The sequence below is a fragment of the Suricata suricatta genome, chromosome 12 (genome assembly GCF_006229205.1).
Source record: "Suricata suricatta isolate VVHF042 chromosome 12, meerkat_22Aug2017_6uvM2_HiC, whole genome shotgun sequence".
Classification (NCBI taxonomy): domain Eukaryota; kingdom Metazoa; phylum Chordata; class Mammalia; order Carnivora; family Herpestidae; genus Suricata; species Suricata suricatta.
In genome coordinates this window covers 69,307,283-69,329,420 of record NC_043711.1, presented here as the reverse complement: position 1 = coordinate 69,329,420, position 22,138 = coordinate 69,307,283, and the positions used below count along the sequence as shown (strand labels likewise).

The 22,138-nt window shown below is 40.3% G+C and overlaps 1 long non-coding RNA gene across 1 annotated transcript; it reads left to right on the top strand.

The window, feature by feature from the left end:
* The first annotated feature begins 683 nt into the window (after nucleotides 1-683).
* On the top strand, nucleotides 684-19,480 carry LOC115275344. The gene is made up of 2 exons (XR_003901500.1): nucleotides 684-818; nucleotides 19,152-19,480. It is a non-coding gene; the product is annotated as an uncharacterized LOC115275344 (long non-coding RNA).
* Nucleotides 19,481-22,138: the final 2,658 nt, after the last annotated feature.

Genomic DNA, 22,138 nt, shown 5'->3' with positions numbered 1-22,138 from the left:
CTATTTGTAAACAAACACACAACTTAGGCATAGTTTGTTGAGTTCTTTCAATAGAAACAGAATTGCCTGGACAAGTTTGGGAAGTGATGTATGTGCTGTGTGCAGAAGAAAAGGAGGCTGCAGGGTGAGGCACTGGAGCCTCAGAGGGGCTTAAGGAGCTTGACATCAGAACCAATGGAATCGATTGAGGGAGATTTTGTTTCTTCTGACTGTGTGGGAACTCTAGCAAGAGAGGGCATTTGGGGAAATGATTTTTCTAATTTGATCCCAGAGTAAACCAATATGATAGCTTTGCCCTGCAGCTGAAACTCAGCTGCTCAGGAAACACCAAGCCTTCCGAGAGAGGCCTGTCATATCACCAAGAAGATGTCAGCATTTTCCTCCAAGCAGGCTCGGATCCTGCCTCGGGCTGGTCCACACAAGAGTGCAGGACAGGTCAGAGCTGAGGCTCCCTGGGTCCCCCTTCCCACCGTCACTGCTCAGCATGCCAGCAGTATGGGAGAAGCATGAGCGGAGATGGATTATGTCTGCCAAGAGTTGACCTGAAATAAATTACAGTTCCCCTCACTTTTGCTTAAAGGCTCCAGGCCAGGCTTGCCTCTGAGTTTGTGCACAGGGTTCATTGTGATGTCAGAGGGAGTGAATGTGAACTCATATATGCATGCATACACAGGGCTCCATCATTATCTTCATCCTCCTTCTTTCCTTCTTCCAGCAAATGTATTTGGGGAACTCACTGTGTGCTGGGCACTTGATCCAGAAGTCATACGGTGGGCTTAGAGGTGGCCAAATTGAGTGCAAATGAGCATCAGCGGAAGGTGAGTTGGACAAGGGAGAAGAGGAGATAGTGATTTGAACTGCTTTCAGCCATGTGGGAGCCAGTGTGAGAATCCTACAGGGTGTAAAGTGAGCATCATTATTCCATAGGTCTGGGATTAAGGACACAGAGCCATTCATTTTCTCTCATCTTAAACCAAGGAGAGCCAGCAGAAAGGATAACTTATACTATGAAACAAGGAGAAAATACTGTTCTGTTGAAGATATTTGTCCTTCTTTGGCTGATCAGTGTGTATGCCCTGTTCCCAACAGTTTCCTCCTGCCCCCAATAAAGGCCAGCAGTCTGGGGCCTGATCCTGTATGGTAGCCTGGATAATGGTTCCTCAAAGATGTTAGCAGTCTGATCCCTGGAACTTGTGATGTTACCTTAAACAGATGGATAGGACTTTGGCGGATATGATGAAGAACCTTGAATGGGAAGATTCTCCTGGATTATCCTGGTGTACCCAATGTAATCTTTGATAAGAGGGTAGCAGGAAAGTCATAGTCAGAAAAGGAGAAGCTCAGGTGACAACAAAAAGCTAGGGATGCAGAGTCAAAGGAGGCCATGCTACTCTGCTGACTCTGAGGATGGAGGAAGGTCCCTGAGTCAAAGAGTGTAGGCAACCTCTGGAACCTGAACAAAGCAAGGAAATGGATTGTCCCCTGAAGCCACCAAAAGGAACATAGCTTTTCATTAGCTTGATTTTAAATTTCTGACCTTCAGTATATAAATATGTGTTTTTGTTACTAAGTTTGTAGTAATCAGGAAATTAATAGGAAGATAGCAGAAATTGATAGAAAATGAATACAATCTGATAGTGCATGATTGCTTGGCTTTCAGCTGCCAGCCTGTGCTTCCCTTTCCCAAGACCACTCAGCTCCTTCTTGAGGCATTCCAGAAGTGGCTTAGTATGGACTCTCACCACCTCCAAGCAATCACTGATGAGACCTGGTGGACATAAAGCCCAGTTCCCTTGTCCTTGGGACAGATACTCAGCAGTGTGGCTTTCACATAGGTTCCTCAGTTTTCCCTGTGAGATTAATTCCCTGGTGCCCAGTGTGAAAACTGGCTCATTAGGTATCTTGCTGCCTTCCATTCTCTGTCTCACTTTCCTACTGCCCTTTAGGTGTTTCCTGGGATCACCTCTCAAACATACTACTTATACTTGAATCCTTGTCTCTTGGTCTGCTTTTCAGTAAAAGTCAAACTAAGATGTAGTATGATCAGAGCCCTGCTTCCCAGAACTAGAATCAATCACTCACTTAAATCAAATGACTCAAGACAGTTTCAACCTAGAATATGAACCTTAATCAGAGAGTAAGGAATCTTAAAACAAGGAGGGCTTGGTCCTAGGCGAGCCTCCCACCCAAACTGCTTCTGTTGACATTTCAGTCTCTATGAGCTTCTATAAACCTTCCAAAGAATAGCTTCTTCTTACATTAGCTAAAGTTGGTTCCTGCAACCAACTTTGCCATCAAAGAACCTTAAGAGATAGAGGATTGGGGAAAGAATAAAGGAAGGAAGGATGTGTACTGTTTACAAAGCAGGAAGGAAAAACAGGTGAAAAATCAGAATTGACACCTTGGAGCCTTAGTTAAAGATGAGTTTTCAGTGTTTTCCAAATAGAAACCTCCAGGACATTCCTATTGCTCTTTGGCTGCCAATATAAACCCCTTCCTTAGGACAGGCAATGTCTAGGTGCAGCCACATGACTAGTCTGTGGGAGTTGACTAAGCTGGAATTTGGCCATTTTGAACTTGAGAGAATTCTTTAATGAACAGAAAAGTAGGTTCCCAAGAGACCTACCGTCACTACTGTGCAATGCTTGAAGATGATAGAGACCCCTCTTCTGTTATGCTACGTAGACACATGATGGCCTGAGCCCAGGATACGTAGAACTTGATCCTCTATATCATAAAAACAGCAGGGGAGAGAAGTACAGCCATTATCCCCAAGAACTTTGTAGTAATCTTGTTCAGTGGTTAATGGACAACACTTGAATGTGTGGAAATAGTGATAATGACACTTAAATTCAAGAGGACTGGTGTTTAGTTCTAACTCTGCCACTAATTATGTAACTGCAGGCAGGAGACATAACCCCCTACATCCCCATTTCCCTCAAATATCAAATGAGAAGATTGGACAATACAATCGTTCCCTGGCCTTATGGCTATAGAGGAGCATGATTCTTGGATGATCTGGTACCAGCCAACATCATGACCAACTGTCAAAGCAGTGAGGTTGCATAAACATACTCCCCCCTGGCCTGCATGGCTATCTCCCATCCAGCATTCATGGGAGTTTGAACATGAAAATCCAAATTATTTTCTTCAACATGAATAGAAGCAGAGGAATAGGGATACAGCTCTAAGCTTAATTTCACTCTCAAATAACTGGTAGACTAGTGCTATAGGTGAATGTGTTGGCTTTTAAAAGGTGAAAAAGTCAAAAGAACATCTTATTCCTTATTAGGCATAAAATAAAAATATCTCTGTTCCCTCCAGAATGCAAAGGCATTGAGTTTCTTAAAGCTACTTTAAAAGAAATTATGTTCATTTTGGGGATAGTTAAGCTTATGGTTTTCCATAAAACTGACAAAATGGACTCATCTTAGGACTCTAGCTAAAACCTCTAATCTGCTGAACCAATTCATTTAGTAAATGTTTTGAGCACTTGCTACACAGCAGACATAGTTAAGCAAGGAAAGTACAAAGACATATGACTGATACTCCCTTTTATTTTAAAAACTCACATACTTATTTAGTACACAACCATATTCTGGACACCTATTATATACTAGAAACAGAACTAGTCACTGAAGAAACAAGAGTAAACCAGATAGTCTCAATCTTCAGGTAGCTCCCAAGTAGGTGGTGAAGAAGGTCAACAAAAAATGGGTTATTCTCATATTGTACAGAAGTAGATTATATATATATATATATTCAAGGAACTGAAAGTAAAAAGTGGTTGACAGCTATGTGGAGGGTCAGGAAAGACCCTTGAAGGTTCTGACTCTTCAACAAAGGTAAATGGAACCAGAGAGTTGGAGAGTTGGTTAGAGTCAAGTTGGGGAGGAGAATTCTAGGTAAGGAGACAGAGGTGTGCAAAGGAAATCTGTTTCCTTGTCAAGAGTTACAAAGACCAAACTTGTCAGAAACAAAAATAAAGGAATACATTGTCTGCCTGAAATGTCTTTCTTTCCTTCTTCCTATGGATGTAAAAATCATTCAAGCAGCCCCAAGTGAATGAAAAACTCAATTTACAAAGATGAAATGTTTGTGTGGTCAACTGTCTCCTACCACTAGGGAGGAGAGAGCCAGGACTAACGCATCTCTTGGGTCTGGGTTTAAATCCAGCTCAGCCACCTTCTAGATCCAGAACCTTCCCAACAAGGTTGGGCAAGCTACTATAAGGTGAGATCATTTAGAGGATTCTCCTAAAAATTGTTGGGAGAATTAAATCATAAAATTACTATAGAATCATCTGCTAAGTGATCAATAAATACTATAATTAATAATTAGGAAAAAAATGTTTTTGCTTTCTTACAATGAGTAACTTTTTGGTCCCAATGACAAATGTTTGTAGTTATTAAGTGTGTCAACTAATAATTCCACAGGCTTATTATTTACACCAATGTGTTGAATATGGAGCCAGACATGGTCACTTGGAATATACAAACATCTATTTATAAAGCAAATTCTGGTCTAATTCCTGGGTAATTGCATTTTTGTTTTATTTAAAGCATCACACAGATGAGGAACATTGATGTCAATTTTTCCTTTCCAAATATTACTTGCAAGCAGACCTTCTTGTATACAAATCCCATTTTTATTATAAAGTCCTGGCAGAAGTGACTCTGTATGACTTTGTGTGATTTTAGGCTTAATGGAGTAAGACATATACTGGAGTTCTGAACTCCTTGTCTACTACTTACTAGCTGCGTGACATGGATTAAGTTAACTCACCCTTGTGCTTTCTTTCATTCATAATTTTATTGAGATTATGAAGTTGCTGTGACAATTTAGATGAGTTAATTCATGCAGTGTCCTTAAGGCAGTAATTGACATACACCAAGTTCACAGTAAAAGTTAGATAATGACCTCTTATATTATAAAAATTTTAGACATTTACCAAAAGTGGGTTATAACCCAATTAGTAAAAGCTATAATGATCATCACCTGTGAATTTTTCTATATTAGACTGCTACATGACAAGTCACCCCAAATCTTTATGGCTTAAAACAAAAATAATCATTATCTCATATGATTTCTGTGGCTTAGAAATTTGGAAGCATCTCAGCTGAGTGGTTCTGTCTCCATCTGTTATGAAGCTGCAGTCAGTGAGCTGGTGGCTCATCTGGGGTCATCTTGGACAGACGTGGGCTGGATCAACTGGGGCTTCTTGGACAACTCTCTCTGTCTCCAGGTGACCTCTCCATGAGCCACCTGGTGGCTGCAGATGCCTAGAGTATTTACACAAATGCTTCAGGGTTCCCAATCTCTTGTTGAGACAAGAGAAAGAGAGAGACCCAGCCACAGAAGTCATGGAATATCACTTTCACCATATCCATTGTGGTGATAAGCTTCCCAAATTCAAGAGGTGAAAAGAGTGACTATCACTTATAAAAAGAGCATGTGTGATAGGAGATGATAGATAGTATATAAATGGATGATAGATCTTTGAAATTGCAAATCTGCCACCTTTTCCTCAGTGACACTATCTCCTGGCACCAATACAGCCTCATTCACTGACTTGGAAAAAGACACAGAGCCTTTTCTGTGAGTTTGGGGCCTGTATTTCCTTGAAATGAGAGATGGCATCGTAAACTCTAGAGACAGCCTTAAATTAGTCTCAGTTCTATGACTGAGTTCTATGACTGGGTGAACTTGGACAAGTTACTGAATCTTTTTGTGCCTCAGTTTCCTCACATGTGAAATGAGAGTGATAATGACACCTGAAGGAACATCTATGAGAAGGAAAGATGTCAACACATGCAGATGCTCAGAGCAGTGCCTTGTAAGCCGTCTTTCCTCAAATAGATAAGGAAGCTATTGCTATTATCATCAATTATCACCATTACCATCACTCTCTAGTTTGCCTTCAAATGAGTGTCCTTGAGAAGACAGGTGACAGAGGAGTCCTGGTTGGAATTTCCCAGAAGTACTGTCTGAGACAGGCTCAAGTGCCATTGGTTTGTTCCATGATTCCAAGAAGCAGCAATGAGGCATCTGAAAGCAGGAGACAAGGCAGAGAGCAGAGCTGATAAAACGTGCACTCTTAAGCTGTTATTCTGATGCCAATGGGATAGCAGGGACACAGAGAAAGCCTCCAAAGTTTCCCTCTCATAGAGGTTAGAGCATTTATCTGCTACCTCTTACTGGTGGCTGAGGGTCGGTTGACGGTTGGGCAAGGGTTATTAATTCATCCATGTCCAAACTGTGCTTAAGGGCAGGCTGAGCAGGCCTTTCCCATTTTAGAAAAATCCCTGAAGCAGCAAAAGAAAGAGGATCTGAGGTGGAACCCTGCAGCAGGCGCCAGACTGCCCTCTAGAACTGACTGCCAGATTCAGGGCATGGGAGACGGGCACACAGAGTCTGCTGCAAGACCTAGCTCAGAGCAGCCCAACAACTGGGCACAGGAGTGGCCATCCACTCAGTCCTGAGGGACTGGGAGCTGCTGGCAATGCTGGACTCAGAGCAAGGCAGATATTGGCTTTGCCTTCAGTAGCCCTAAGGTGTGGATGTGGCCAAGGCAGCATCTCCATCCGAATGTGTCCTAATACACTTAAGAGCCAGAAAGTAGATGTCGGGAGGGCAGGATCTTTGTTTTGTTCATTGATGAACACCACAAATGTGCCTAGAAGAGTTCCTGACACATTGCATGCCCTCAATAAGTATTTGTTGAAGGAAGGAAGGAAGGAACTAATACTTCAAAGGCCCAATATACCTCTCTGGTACTCATACAGGGCCTCCCCGTTCCCCTCTCTACACTTAAAGAAAGGAAGGTTCACCTTTGAAGTTAGAAATAAGGATAAGAACCACGTAAAGACTGCCTAAAACGTAACTACGATAATAATAATTCCAAGGCTCACTTGGTAACATGCCCCTCCATGCAGAGAAGTTGGGTTGGGGTGCCCTCTGCAGGGGTGGAGGTGCTCCACTCACTTCAGAAAGTCCAGTGCAATTGCTGGAAGCCATTTCTGAACTCACGTAGTTGAGAAAATCTCCTTGTGAGGTAAGGAGGGTTTGCAAGGCTCCTGATGTCAGATGGAGACATGTCTACTCCCTACTCAATTACTTTTGCTTGAGCACAGACCCCCAAGGCACGTTGTTGACTGGTATTGTAAGGATGCAGGTCTGAAACTGACTCCATGAGACAATAGAAGGGCACACATTGCCCAAGGCAAGAGGGACCACCCTTGTAACGCCCAATCAGGAAAGGCCAGCTAACAACACCATTAACATTTCTAAGGGCAGGCCTAAAGATGGAGGCTAAGACTAGCCACGCCCTACACGAGGGTCCTAGGCCCCGCTCTGTAATTGGTTAACACTGTAACTGTTGTGATTGGGTCCCGCCAAAAGTAACAAATACTCTAGGCAATGTGAATGGTTAAACCTGCTGTCAATAATATTGTATAATAATAATTGGATCACTGTACCTATGTCACAATTTCCTGTAACTCCCCCTTCCCAAACTCATAAACGCCCTACCCTGCCTTTGTTCAGGGCTCTCAGCATGGATCTGCTGCCTTGGTAAAGTCTGTGAGCCCGAGCTTAGGCTCAGCCTGCCTAAGCCTGTAATAAAACCACCCTGGCAGTTTCTGGTTTTTAGGGCAATATTAGAATCTGGGCATAACAGTACCAGGAATAACTCTCCCATTTATCCTAAAGATATGCTAATTGCACCTTGTGAAGGAACTTATTATAGGAATTTATTCTTTTGTGATTATGGGAGCAAATACTACATTTCCTGAGAAACCTGTTTTTCTTCCCCTCAAGAAAATGGGCTATTGACTCCTGCTCACAAAGAACTAACTTTTGCCTTTGCTGTGCTAAAAACATTGCCTTGTATTTGAATGCTAAAAATACCTTCTTTCCCCATATGATAAGCACCTACATCAATCACTATCGATAAAGATTATGCATGAGTCTTCTACCAATCTTATGTTCTGGGAAACCTTTACATATGAAAGAATTTGTCATCAGAAATCATTGTCTAAGGCAATTGCTACTTCTTTTTTGTACCCCATACATTTTTTTCAATAAATAAAGTTGACTCTCTGATCAGTGCAGAGATGCCTGCCTGGTGATCAGAAAGAAACTCGAGGATCTCTCACTCTCCCTTTCGCCAACACTGTCCATCCTTCAGGGAGCCCTGGACCTGCTGAAGCTGGACTCCAGCATGCAACAGAAAAGACACAGTGATCATTGAAAGGCTGGCACAGCCTTCATTGTAGCATTACGTTCTTTCTTGAGCCACCACAGAGAGCTCTGAGGACCAATTTGCAGGCTGCTGCTTGAGGTCAGATGTGGGACTTTTCTCCCAGGAGCAAAATTCAGAAATAATTTGGAGACCAACTTAGTTCTGATCCTATCCTCCCTGTCTATCTTGATGTCTTCCCTGCACACTGAGGCTTGAGGAGAAACCTGCTAATGAGCTCAGTTCTACTTTGGGGTTGTGATCTCCCCACACGTTGGGGTTGCACTCTCCCCCGCTACTCTGGCAGCCTGTGGTTCTTGGAGGCTCCGAGAAACAGGGCCACAGCACCACTGAAAGGAGGCAAGAGAAAAGCCACTGGTTGTTGTGTGCACATGCAGAGGAAGCAGAGACAGCCCCAAGTCTCCAAATGCAGAGAGGAAGGAAATGAACCCTGTAATCAGTGGCAAGGGCAGCCAGGACTGACACTGGCAGGGTATGTGCTGTCCATGCACAGCATAATGTCAGCCAAACATTTCCAGCCATTTCCAGCCACCAAGCCCATAAGCAGACCCATGTATAGAGACAGAAACATCTGCATACAGAGAAGAAAACATTCCATTCACTTGAAGCTGAAGTTTGTTTGTGTCAACCCTAAAGCAAGGCAGACTGAGGGGACTATAAACAAACCACTGGGACATGTAGCAGGTCCTTTTAAAACTCTTTCTCCCTTTTAAAAGAGAGCAGAAGACCTTTTGCTAAATGGGAGGCTCAGGTGAGGATGGGGGACAGACAGAGAAGAGCCAGAGAATAAGTGTGACAATATCAGCCACAGGAAAACTCAACTTTTACAATGTGAATCAGAAACTTCCAGAAAAGGGTAAACAGAGTGTTTCATATGGTGTTAATCCTCCCTAATTTACTGCAAAAATCCCATACCTGACTTTTTTTTTTTTTCCAGGAAAATAACCTTTTCATGATTTGCTTTCATAGACAAAATCACTTGGGCATTTTCCAAAATGGCCAATTTGCTCAGCAATCTATATTTGATTTGGGCACAGTTTTGAATTGACAAATGAATATGGGGACATTGGGTGTTGGGAATTCATACCTTGAGGAAAGAAAACAACTCACTGAAACCCAAGTATATAAAGATCAGAAGGTGCAGCCTAACATACTCCCTTGAAGTTATCGGTGAGTAGGAACAAATTGCTTTCTCTCAACCCTTCTCTGCCTCAGTAGCTTCCAAACTCATGTGAGCAGTGAAATCTTTCTTTCAAATGCAACTTGACACAAAGCACCAAATACCAAACAGGTTCAAGCAGAGGGGTCCTGGGGAAGCAGGTAAGGGCTTGTGAATCTGGAAAGGTGCCCCTAACTTTCCTTGCTATCACCCTAAGCTGCCCCTTATATACATTTTGGGTATGCCATGGAACACAGTCTGAGGTTCTCCATAAAAATACACAATAGTGGACTCTGCAAAGGGAAAATTATTAAGAAGTTTGTTTTAAACTCCTGTTCTCAAACCTGTTTTTATAAAAATAACAGTATATCTTTCCCAAGATAAAAATCATCAATGGCTATTGGGAAATAAAAGAGTCTTTTAATTTTAAAAGTATACATGAATTTTATAGGAAATAAGTTTCAGCTAATATTCTCAAAAGCCAGCATCTACGGTTTTCACCATAAACCATGGCATAACATGTAAATTTCAGAATTCATAACAACCTCTCAAGATAGATGTAGTAAATCATTCCCCCTATTGCAGACACCATCCTGTGTTTCGCCTGTATCCATGAGGTAAGTGGGTTGTTTGGCAAATCTATAGTCATTGTGTTATGCGCAAGATTTCAGTATCGTCCCCAAAAACCAGAGACTGCCAGGGAGACCGAGTCATGCATGTAAAAGCAAAGGGTGGTTTTATTACAGGCTTAGGCTGGCCAGGCCTAAGCTCGGGCTCACAGACTTTACCAGCACAGTGGATCCATGCTGAGAGCCCTGAACAAGGGCTGAGCAGGATTTTTATGAGGTTTGGGAAGGGGGAGTTACAGGAAATTGTGACACAGGTAGAGTGACGCAATCACAACATTTAGAGTATTAACCAATTACAGAGTGGACCCAGGACCCTCACGTGGGGTGTAACTAGCCTTAAGCAATAAGTGATTATCTGTAGCTTCTATCTCTAGGCCTTAGAAGGGTGTTAGCTGGCCTTTCCTGATTGGGTGTTACAAGGGTGGTCCCTCCTGCCTTAGGCAATGTGTTCCCTTTTATTGTCTAATGATTCTGAGAAACCAACACCTAGGCCTCCAAGGTCAGAGGGGAAATTTGAAGCCTGTCGTGGAGTCAGTTTGGTTCAGACTTGCGTCCTTACAATTGAAGTTTGAAAGAGGAAAGAGTCTTACAGCTGCAACATTACTTCTTAGTATTAGTGGATATGATGGTGGGTGAGATTGGGGGATCGGTCAAAGGATAGGCTCTAGAGTTACCAGAAAAGATGGATTAAACTAAACCTATAGAGTAACTAATAAGGATCTCTTCTGACTGTGCCACAAAAGGTGGCAACTGAGCCTTACTCATGCTTGAATCCCCAGGAGTTGGTGCAGAATGGTTGGGGTTCTTGCAAAATCAGCAGTCCTAACTTGCTTCATTCAGAATTCATTAGAATAATCCCACAAAGTAACTTGATTTATCTTTGCAAGCAGTGCTACTCTGTGGCGATTGTTTTGTTGCTATTTTTGAATCTTTTGTAAGTTATGAGTTCAGAATGCTTCATTCACTTATTGGTAGAGGAAAAATATGTTTCTTGGAGAACAATGGAGTCTACTGATCAATTACTATGTGTAAACTTAAGGCAGAAGTTTAACATAATGGGCAGGAAGAGAACAAGAGTTTAAGTCTGAGGAGGCAGCTCAAATTTCAGCTCTGTTACTCACTTGTCATCCCACCCTGGATCCCAGCAAGACACCTGAACTGCTCCCAACCTCAGTGTCTTCACCTATAAAATTCAAGGCTGGAGGAATATCTATCTCAAAAGTTTATGATTGTTTTATAAAGAATAAAGTTGAAATATATGTATTGCTCTCTTGCATAGAGCCCAGAAAATATCAAAAGCTCAGCAAATTGTATCTAGCATTACTAATAAAAAGAATAAACATTTTTTCCTCTGTAACCAACGAGAAGAAATGATAACTAAGAGAAAAGAAGAGACAAGACCAAAGAAGACCTGTTTTCTCAAGATCCTGTTTTCATAAGATCCTTTAGAGGAGATCCCTCCTCCTTGTTCAAAATATGCCCCAATGTACACCCCTATGTGATTCCATGGCCTTGGTAAATGAATGCCATGTGAGTGGCTACTTAGTGTGTTTTGTGCAGCCTTTCTGTGTTTGGAATTTTCCACATTACAAGTCTGCATTGCTTAGGTAGAAAACAGAATTCCAGATTCCTTCGTTACTAAGACCCAGATACATGAGTTCAACTCCACCAATCACATATTCCCAACTTGGATTTGGAAGAGAAACTAGTTGCCCTGTGGAATCCATGTTCTAGTGAGGGTGACTAAGTGTAGTGGAAAGAAATCCTATTTCACATGGAGCACTGGCTGAGGTCATGGAAATAGCACCTTTACCTGTAACACCTATAGAGCCGGTGTACCAGATGGCAGCAGTACTGCATCTCTCCTGACATCATCAGCAATACCATTTAGGCATCATTCCTGCTGCCTAGGCTCCATAGCTAATTCTCTAGCCCTCTATCATGCTATGAGCTATCTAATATCTAAGAATAGGTTTATTTTATTACTTAACTAGCAGAGTGGATTCTGTTGCTTTCAATCAAGAATGCTGCCATTTGCCTACCTCGAGACCGCCATTGCATCACAGCCCAGAAATGGGCACTCAGTAAATAATGCTCCTGAAAATAAACCACCAAAAGAAAAGCAAAAGTTTTATACGTTCAGAAGATTGGGTTTTAAAAGTTATAGCATATTATAAAAACTCTTCCATTTAGAAAATGGCTAATGCAAACAGTGAGGAAAGAAAAGAATAAACATTGGTCACAACAGACTTAGTGCTTTGCCTTTAGTCTGTGTTACTTCATCAAACTTGACTTCACTCTGCAGAATTTGATGAATCAAGTACCACCTACTGTTGCTTTCAGTCATACCAAATGCATTGGGTGCCACTGTCATAAACCAGAAGGCAGTGGCAACCATCTGCAGCATATATTCTAACTCACTAGATAAATATATAACGAGTGTGTGGGTGAGAAAGTTTCTAATCGTCTATAAGCACAAAAGAAAAAAGCACATCACTTCTATCCATTAATTATTGTTGTTTAAAAACAACCAGTCATTCATTTATTCATGATTTTTATTCAATAAATATTTATTTATTCAGGGACAACCACATACCTGATGTTATGCTAGGTGCCAGAAATAATTAACAGTTACTAATATATCACTTGTCAATGGTATAATTAAATTCAACTCTCTGGGTGTTTTCACTTCCAGTGTTTAATAGACATGCAACACGGTTGTCAACTAAAGTCTTCCAGCCTCTACAATCTCAATAAGATTGACTCCAACTCTCTTTGCATGCTCTGTAAAGTTCCAAATTCCCCACCGTGACCAAAATAATTGTAAATACCTGAGGTGATATTTTTTCCCATGCGTTCTGGCTATTATTTACAGCTGCTAATGAATTATGCCCTTTGCATTATATATCTTGTGACTTTTAACTGAAACCCATTTCCCCAACTCTACTACCAAAGAATCCCATTTACAGAAACCTTTATGTGCGGAGCATATTTGGAGAGACAGAGATGTTTATAATACAGCAGTATAAACAAACACAAAATGAATATTTGCCATCTGAGCTGGGAAGTTTCTTGTTCTCTTTTAATGGGCTCAGTCACCACAGCGTCTCTATTCCTATTTCCCTTCTTTTTGTCCCTAAGTCCCCTAATTCTTGGTTATTCATATATTACAAAGTCATTAATAAAATGAGCTTTGGAGACAGGACTCTGATGTGTGGATCTCAGCGATACCTCCTATAATCCACATAACCTTGGGCAAGTTGCTTCACCTCTGAAAGCCACAGTTTACTCATTTATAAAATGGGGATCACTCCAGTTTACAGTGTTGCTGTCAAGGTTAAGTGAGTTACACTGGTAAAAGTGGCTAAAATTAACAACTCAGGAAACAATAGATGCTGGGCAAGGATGTGAAGAAATAGGAACCCTCTTGCACTGTTGGTGGGAATGCAAACTGGTGCAGACACTTTGGAAAACAGTGTGGAGGTTTCTCAGAAAACTAAAAATAAAACTACCCAACCACCCAACAATAGCACTACAAGGAATTTATCTAAAGGATACAGGAGTGCTGATTCATAAGGGCACATGCACCCCAATGTTTATAGCAGTGCTTTCAACAATAGCCAAATTATGGAAAGAGCCTAAATGTCCATCAATTGATGAATGGATAAAGAAGAAGTGGTTTATATATACAGTGGAGTACTACTTGGCAATGAGAAAGAATGGAATCCTGCCATTTGCAGCAGTGTGGATGGAACTGGAGGGCATTATGCTAGGTGAAATAAGTTAGTCAGAGAAGGACAGATGTCATATGTTTTCACTCATATGAGGAACTTGAGAAACTTAACAGAAGACCATGGGGGAAGAGAAGGGGAAAACATAGTTTTAAACAGAGATGAAGGAAGGCAAACCATAAGAGACTCTTAAATACAGAACACAAACAGGATTGATGGGGGTAGGGGGGAATAGGGGGAAATGGGTGATGGGTATTGAGGAGAGCACTTGTTGGAATGAACACTGGGAGTTGTATATGAGTGAGAATCATAGGAATCTACCCCCAAAACCAAGAGCACACTATATACACTGTATGTTAGTCAACCTGACAATAAATTATATTTTTAAAAAATGTTAAATGAGTTAATACATATACATAGCCCTCACTCGTGATGAATGTGTATACATGTTAGGATTTTTACTGTTGTTAATGCAGACCTGTTCAATTACCCTAATTGTGTCATTACCTACACCAATCCATATCTCAGATTCTGGCCTGAGAAATGGATGAACTGGATTTTTCTTCCCTAAGAGAAATTCTATTTCCATTTGCTAAGCTAATATTTATTATTGGCCTACATGAAAAGGCTCACCTAACAGGACATAATGGGAGTTAAGCACTTGGTTTGGAAGACAGATGGCCTAGGTTGATGCCTGGAACCCCTCCTTACAATTTTTCTCCCATTTGGGCAATCTATCACTTCCTATTCTTCAGTTTCCTCATCTATAAAATGGGATAATAATACTACCTACTGCATAGGTATGTTTAAGGATGAAATAAGTCAATACCTTGAGAAAGTAAAACTTAGCTTGGACTTCAAAGTAAAAATCTAGCTATTATCAGGCTTGGCAAATAGACAAGATAAAGCCAGCAGCAAAGTTAACCACAAACAACGTTCCTCCCCAGGGCACACTACAGCTGTAAAGCCTCGTAAAACCCTCTTCATTGGGTGACAAATGCTTTTTTACCCACTGAGAACCTCTGTTCTCTAAACCATAGACTCTGAGAAACCCTGCTCTTTGAAATCATACCAATGTGAATGAAACATCCCACTCCTTGTTTCGGGCTTTGTGTCTTCTTTAAAAAAGCACACACATTTATTATCTTACCGTTTCTGTAGGTCATAAGTCCTGCGGGTTCACATGGTTCCTCTGCTAAGGTAAGGATTCACACAAGAGCTGGGGCACCTGGGTGGCTCAGTCGGTTAAGTGGCTGACTTTGGTTCAGGTTATGATCTCGCAGTTGTGAGTTCAAGCCCTGCATCAGGCTCTGTGTGGACGGCTCAGAGCCTGGACCCTGCTTCGGATTCTCTGTCTCCTTCTCTCTCTGCCCTTCCCTTGCTCACACTCTGTCTCTCTGTCTCGCAAAAATAAACATTAAAAAAAATTTTTTTTAAAAAGGACTCACTGAAGGACTAAATCCAAGTATTAGCAGGCTGCATTCCTTCCCAGAGGCTCTGGGGAAAAGTGTTCTGAGTTCATTCAGATTGTTGGCTGAACTCAGTGCCTTGTTGTTGTCAGACTGAGGTCCCATTTCCTTTCTGGCTGTCAGCCAGACTTGTCTCTGCTCCTGACGGCTTCCCACAAAAGCATCCTGCTCTTACCTAGAGAATCTAAGTCCCTTTGACACAGAAAAACAGCTCAGACTTACAAGCCATGTGCAGACCTTCAAGGAAGGAGTTTATGGCTATACTTCTCCACATCTACCTTAACTTTACTATCTCAGAGCAAAAGGATCCTGAGTCCACTTTGTGTCCAAATCTAATGCTGACACCTTATACACAGCCCTGCTTTGCTTTCAGCCCATCAAGATGCTGCTCCAGATGTTAAATTTCGCCCTTCTTCAAAATCCTACAGTTGCACTTTTTATTTTATTTGATACAATAGACCACACTTCCACTAGCGTGTTCTCTCCCTCATTGCAATGAGTCAATTATCTGACTTAGTAGGACTAGAGTCTTGTCCCTGGTGCTTTTAGGCTGGTTGGGTTAGGAAAACTCAGCCTAAAATGCAGCCTGGCACATGATAGCACTTGACTTAATCTCAGCTATTATGACAAATATAGTAATAATTATTATAATAATAATTATTATCATAAGCTCTGTGGATAAATGCAAATAAAAGAGCAATAATGCTGTGCCAAAGATAGAAGCTGTGAATAAGCCAATTGGGAAAAAAAAAAAAAAGAACAAAAACAAATCACCATGCACTGTGTCTGCAGAAATCCCTCTAACTGCAGAGGTTTTCCGAAAGCAAATTTCCACTTCAGAAATCTTGCTTACTGTCATGTGACCCCACCATTTAGTGTTCACAGGAGCCGTTCAGTCATTTGAAATACTTCAACATGCCGCATGGCCCCATGGGCTTTGGGAGATCTTTTAGAAATATACTTGACACCAATGTTGGGATTCAAGGAGGACCCTGTTGAAGATGGAGGACATCGAGCATTAGAAAAGATGTCCCTGAGAGCATCCTCACCTTTCTGGCCTACCTAGGCAACATTCCTCATATGGGTAAACAATATTCAGAAAAATAGATTCAAAAGCCATTTATCAAACAATTTAAGAGTTGAGTCAGTACTGAGCAATGATTGGTACACAATAGACTGTCAATAATTGATCCAGGTTGGAAAGTTAAATTCCATCTCTGATTACAGACCCCTCATTCCCCACCAGAGTCATCAGCAATCCTGAATTTGGGTGTTATTATTTCTATATCTTCTTTAAGATTTTAAAACATTTATACCTTATAAAATATACACAATATTGTTTATATAGTTTAGCCTAAGCATAACTGGTATCATACTTTATTTTTCTGAAAATTCATCTTTATTCAATGATACATTTTTGAGATTCATCCCTGTTGATACATGTACTGCCTGTATAGTATTCCACTGTAAGAGTATACACAATTTACCCATTGTCTTAAGTTGTTTCAAAATTTTTTTGTTAATATAAACAATGGTTTTCTACAGTATATAGCTAACAAGAGGAATATAGTATAACTGTTATTGAAACTACTACTAATGATAATAAGAGCTAACTTTTATTAGTCTATTTGTTTTACTAATTTAGTGAATTAATTTAATTAGCTTTACTAATTAGTTTGTTTTACTAAATTAATCTAAGAATTCTGTAAAGTAGATACATTATTAACTATATTTTACCAATAAGGAAAATATTGGAGGGGCATTGTTGAGTTTCTAATGTAAATTTTCTAGCTTATAAAATATTACCCAATTATAAAAACTTACATTCCCATCAGGCATATATAAAAATTTCTGCTGCTTCACAGTCTCATCAAAATTTGGTGCTGTCAGATTTAAAATTTGTTTTCAAATATGTACATAGTGGTTGCCCATGTAAAGAGTGCATTCATTGTTTGAAATAGAGAGATCAGCAATCAGAGTAAAGGGATCTATTTCAGGAACGAAGTTAGGAGTTGAAAACTCAGTAGAAACACCCTAACAGAAGACTACTCACTCAATTGGTAGTCTCTCTCTCTCTCTCTCTCTCTCTCTCTCTCTCTCTCTCTCTTTCTCTCTCTCTCTCTCTCACACACACACACACACACACACACACACACACACACATAAGCAATAGAGCCATACTATGCTAATTCTTCTTTTACCTAGTAATCATTTCACTGTCAAAGATTATAGGGGGATATCTGAATTAAAGATCAGAAAAATTCCTTTATCTCTAACTCTTAATTCTTCCCTACTTTTAATATTATGACTTTTCAATAAATTTTGTGTTCCTAAGCATCTCTGCTTTCCCTTTTGTTATGAATTATTCATATAACACAGAGCAAATCAATAACACTCCTTTTAACCTAAAGTTATCACTTTTCACCAGCAATCATTCATTTTCTTTTGTCTCCTCTAGGAGAAAGAAAAGTTTATTATATATGCTTGATCGATATGAAAACACACCCAAACTAGGAACACAGGAAGATTAAAAGTGTTCAGTCCAAATCAGACCACCACCCCCGCATGGCCCAAAACAAAAACAAAACAAAACAAAATATTAAAAAACCTTTATAACTAACTAAACGATGGAAGGCACCAATTTTCACTAGATCATCAGTATTAATCCTTTAAGCCCATAGGGACTTTAAAGTGACACCGGGTGTCTAGGTGGCTCAGTCGGTTGTGTCTGTCTTCAGCTCAGGTCATGATCTCTGTTTAAAAGTTTGAGCCCTGTGTGGAGCTCTGTGCTGACAGTTCAGTGTGGAGCCTGCTTTGAATTCTGTGTCTCCATCTCTCTGCCCCTCCAGCCCTTTCTCAAACATAAATAAACATTAAAAAAAAATTAAAGTGGTACAAACTGGAAAATCCCCACAATGTAGGAAATGGGCTTCTTTACCACAGCTATTACAGATTCCATCCTTATAAAAGGGCCTTCTGTGTTGAGTGAATTGCAGAAATTTGGGCATTTCTTTAAGGGAGCTATGAAAACATGCTTAGATAGATGAAAGTGTGACCCTTTCTTTTTTCTTTTCTTTTTTTTTTTTTTTACAAAAAAACAAATTCTCAGCCTATAAAAAGTTAAGATAGGCTCTAACAATAAAATTTGTTGTATTTTGGTTACACATCCTCTGTTTTTATGTCAAACTCCTTTCTTCACAGAGAAACTTCATGGTACTGTCACCTCCATAAAACACTACACCTAATTCTCAAAGGAAGAATTGCAGAACTCTAAAAATTCTAGGTTCCTATTGAATTTAAGAATTTTTACCAGCTATAAACCATCTCCTCTGATCTTACAACCCCAGCAAAGATATCACCAGTAACCAAATATTTCTCTTCTTTTGTCTCTTAGTCCCACCCATTCTGAAATAAACTGAGTTCTTAACTAATCTGGATTATCCAATGGAAAATACTTAGATAAATGGCGTTCCAGTTCCAAAGAGAAGCCAAAAGAGACATTTGGTGTCACTGTTACTGACAAAATCCCTGAGGCTCAGGGATAGAACGTCTTATCCTTCCCACTTCCCTGAAGTAAAGTAAACCTGTTTCATGGTAAACTGTGGGCTCTTGAAAAGATTTTTGAGCTATTTAGTTATTAAAAAACCAATCTTTATTCTTCCATGAAACCACGTGAAGGTAGATGGAATCTTCCGTAATTAAAAAGAGAGTACTTGACTATTTTAAAAGCTATTTCTCTCCATCTGATCCTTGATCAAGCCAGATTATATCTATCCCCCATTATAAAACTTAGATCTGAAGCCTCTTGAATTACCCAAGACTTAGAGCTAATTCATGATTCTAAGAACAACCAGAAACTTCTAAATAATATTCTGACTAACACTTTTTGAACTCTTTCCTCAGGAGACATGGTCTTTTGGAATACTTTAGCAAGACCTGAAGATAGAAGAATGTGTTGTTTATGTAGAAATGCATAAACCCTCAGGCAGATGTATGGAGGAACCATCAAAGTATACCATATTTTAAAAGTGTCTATGAGATGTAGGTGATGTCCAAAAAAGACCAGTGTGGGGAAGGACTATGGAGTGGCAAAAGGAAGGGAGAGAGAACAAGGAGGAGAAGAATCAATAAGAAAGTCAGAAAAAATACCTGTTGCATTTTATCTCATAAAATCACAGTTCTCTCTGATAAAACTCTCTAAATATGATAAGAAATATGATAATTTACCTTAAGGAAATATGTCTTTTTCTTTCTTTAACACTATTCAGGTTTATTTCTTTGGGGCTACTCTAAACTCTGGATTATTCAGAATATCAGTAAGGGAAATGCTATCCCCAAAATACTAAATATTTACTTTTAGAAAATCAATTGTCTGTGCATGCACATATACACACAAAGGTTGCAGGATTTTTTTTTACCTCAATACATGGGGTTTTTTTCTCACCTCTTTGAAGAATGAAAAAGTGGACACAAAGTGAGCAGCAGGCAAACACTTATTAGAGTGTAAGATCAGAAAGGAAGAATCTCTCTTTACAGAGAAGGGGCACATGAAAGTGAATGCCCTCAACTATAAGCACGAATCTTTGCTTTACATGGTTCTGGTCAGCCTCTCCCCTTCCGTTCCTTTCCCTTCCCTTCCCTTCCCTTCCCTTCCCTTCCCTTCCTTTCCCTTCCCTTCTCCCTTCCTCCTTATCAGGTCCTACCCTTAACTGGAAGGATGACTCTAGGTGCTAGGTTATTCATGCCTGATTGGCTCAATTCCATTGTGTGAAGAATCAGACTATGGCCATACTGTCCTTATGTAACATAAGTTTTATGGTTTACATTTTTTAGTTAGGTATTTTGATTGTCAAATTCCTGAGGGGAACCTGAGGGGGAGTAGGTTGTGTCTGTTACATTCTTAAGAGGAACCTTACCCCCAAAGGGATTTGCTGTGGTCAAACACTCTTAGCATTGTTCCAAAGTCTGTGTTATTCTCCCCAGGGATCTCAGGTTCTAACTTTTCCCTCTCTGCCGGTTTTATCCAATATTTCCCTATCATACAAATACTCATTTACCAGAATAAACCAAGACCCCTTCCTCCTCAGCCTTCTTATGTATGGCCATTGGCTATGGGACTTAGTGGTTGTAAAGATAAGATGGTAGATCTCAGGCATAATAGAAATGAGATAATACATCTACATTATCAAGACCCACGATAAGGAATGAACATTATTGGTCATACTTTCAGTGAACTTTTCCCCAGAAATATATCCTGAGTCCAGAATTTATGGGCACTTAGTTTCTTGGGGTGATAAAAGTAATATAGAGACAGGACTAGGAAACGAAACAGGAAGGAAACATCATCAATAAAGAATGTGTTGTCAAACCAGCTGTCCCCAAGGAGGCTCAGGAAGTGTGGAACTAGTACAGATCACAATGCCTTAGAACTAAACAATCTGAGGGGAGAGGAAGGTGGAAGTGTATCCCTCAAGTCCTATAAGTCATTGATTGAGGCTGATGGCATGAGTGTTGATATCAAATGGGGCCTTTGGGCTCTCTAAACAAGAAATTGCTAGAGGCCAAATAGGAGTTCCAAGTGAGGTTTTTATTTGGGCTTATGCTGGAGCACAAGGGAGACAATTCAAGAGGAAAATTTTTTAAAGGGGCCGAGATAGAAAAGGAGGGACATCCAAGTTGATTGGGGCAAGGAGATACTGGAGATTGGATGCACGAACACAGTGGACACAACATGCTTTTACACACACTGAATGTCTCATTGGCATGATAAATCTCCACCCACATGTGATTTTTAATATTATAATGAGGGGGAAATTCAGTACTAGGGTCCATCTTACTGCAGGCTGGTTTGGTTCTCTCTTCGTAGTTGAGTGTCTCCTTTCAGTGAGCTTTCTCCCTTTGCATTTCTACTCAAAGGCATAGAGCTGTAGCTATCCTGGAAGACCTATCCAAGGGACATTATTATCTAGGAACCCTGGATTTGTCAGTTAGGGTGGAGGGGACAAGAGTCCTATCCTTGCTCTGTCTTCTTCCCCTCTAAGAAATTTGACCCTCCCTCTTTATTTCTAAAGAGAAGGGGCTGATATCTTTTCCCATTCTGTCGGTTGCCTATTAGTTTTCTTGATTGTTTTCTTTGCAGTGCAGAAGCTTTTTATCTTGATGAGGTCCCAAGAGTTCATTTTTACTTTCATTTTCCTTGCCTTTGGGGATGTGTCGAGTAGGAAATTGCTGCGGTTGAGGTCAAGGAAGGTGTTTCCTACTTTCTCCTTGAGGGTTTTGATGATTTCCTGTCTCACGTTCAGGTCCTTCAGTCATTATGAGTTTATTTTTGTGTATGGTGTAAGAGAGTGGTCTAGTTTCATTCTTCTGCATGTTGCTGTCCAGTTCCCTCAGCACCACCTGCTAAAGAGGCTGTCTTTTTTCCATCGCATATTCTTTCCTGCTTTGTCAAAAATTAATTGGCCATACATTTGTGGGCCCAGTTCTGGGTTCTCTATTCTATTCCATTGGTCTATGTGTCTGTTTTTGTGCCGATACCATACTGTCTTGATGATGACAGCTTTGTAGTAGACGCTAAAGTCTGGGATTGTGATGCCTCCCGTTTTGGTTTTCTTCTTCAATATTACTTTGGCTATTCAGGGTCTTTTGTGGTTTCATACAAATTTGAGGATAGTTTGTTCTAGCTTTGAGAAGAATGTTGGTGCAATTTTGATGGGGATTGCATTGAATGTATAGATTGCTTTGGGTAGTAATGACATTTTCACAATGTTTATTCTTCTGATCCATGAGCAGGAAATGTTTTTCCATTTCTTGGTGTCTTCTTCAATCTCTTTCATAAGTTTTCTATAGGTTTCATCATACAGATCTTTTACATCCTTGGATACAAAAGT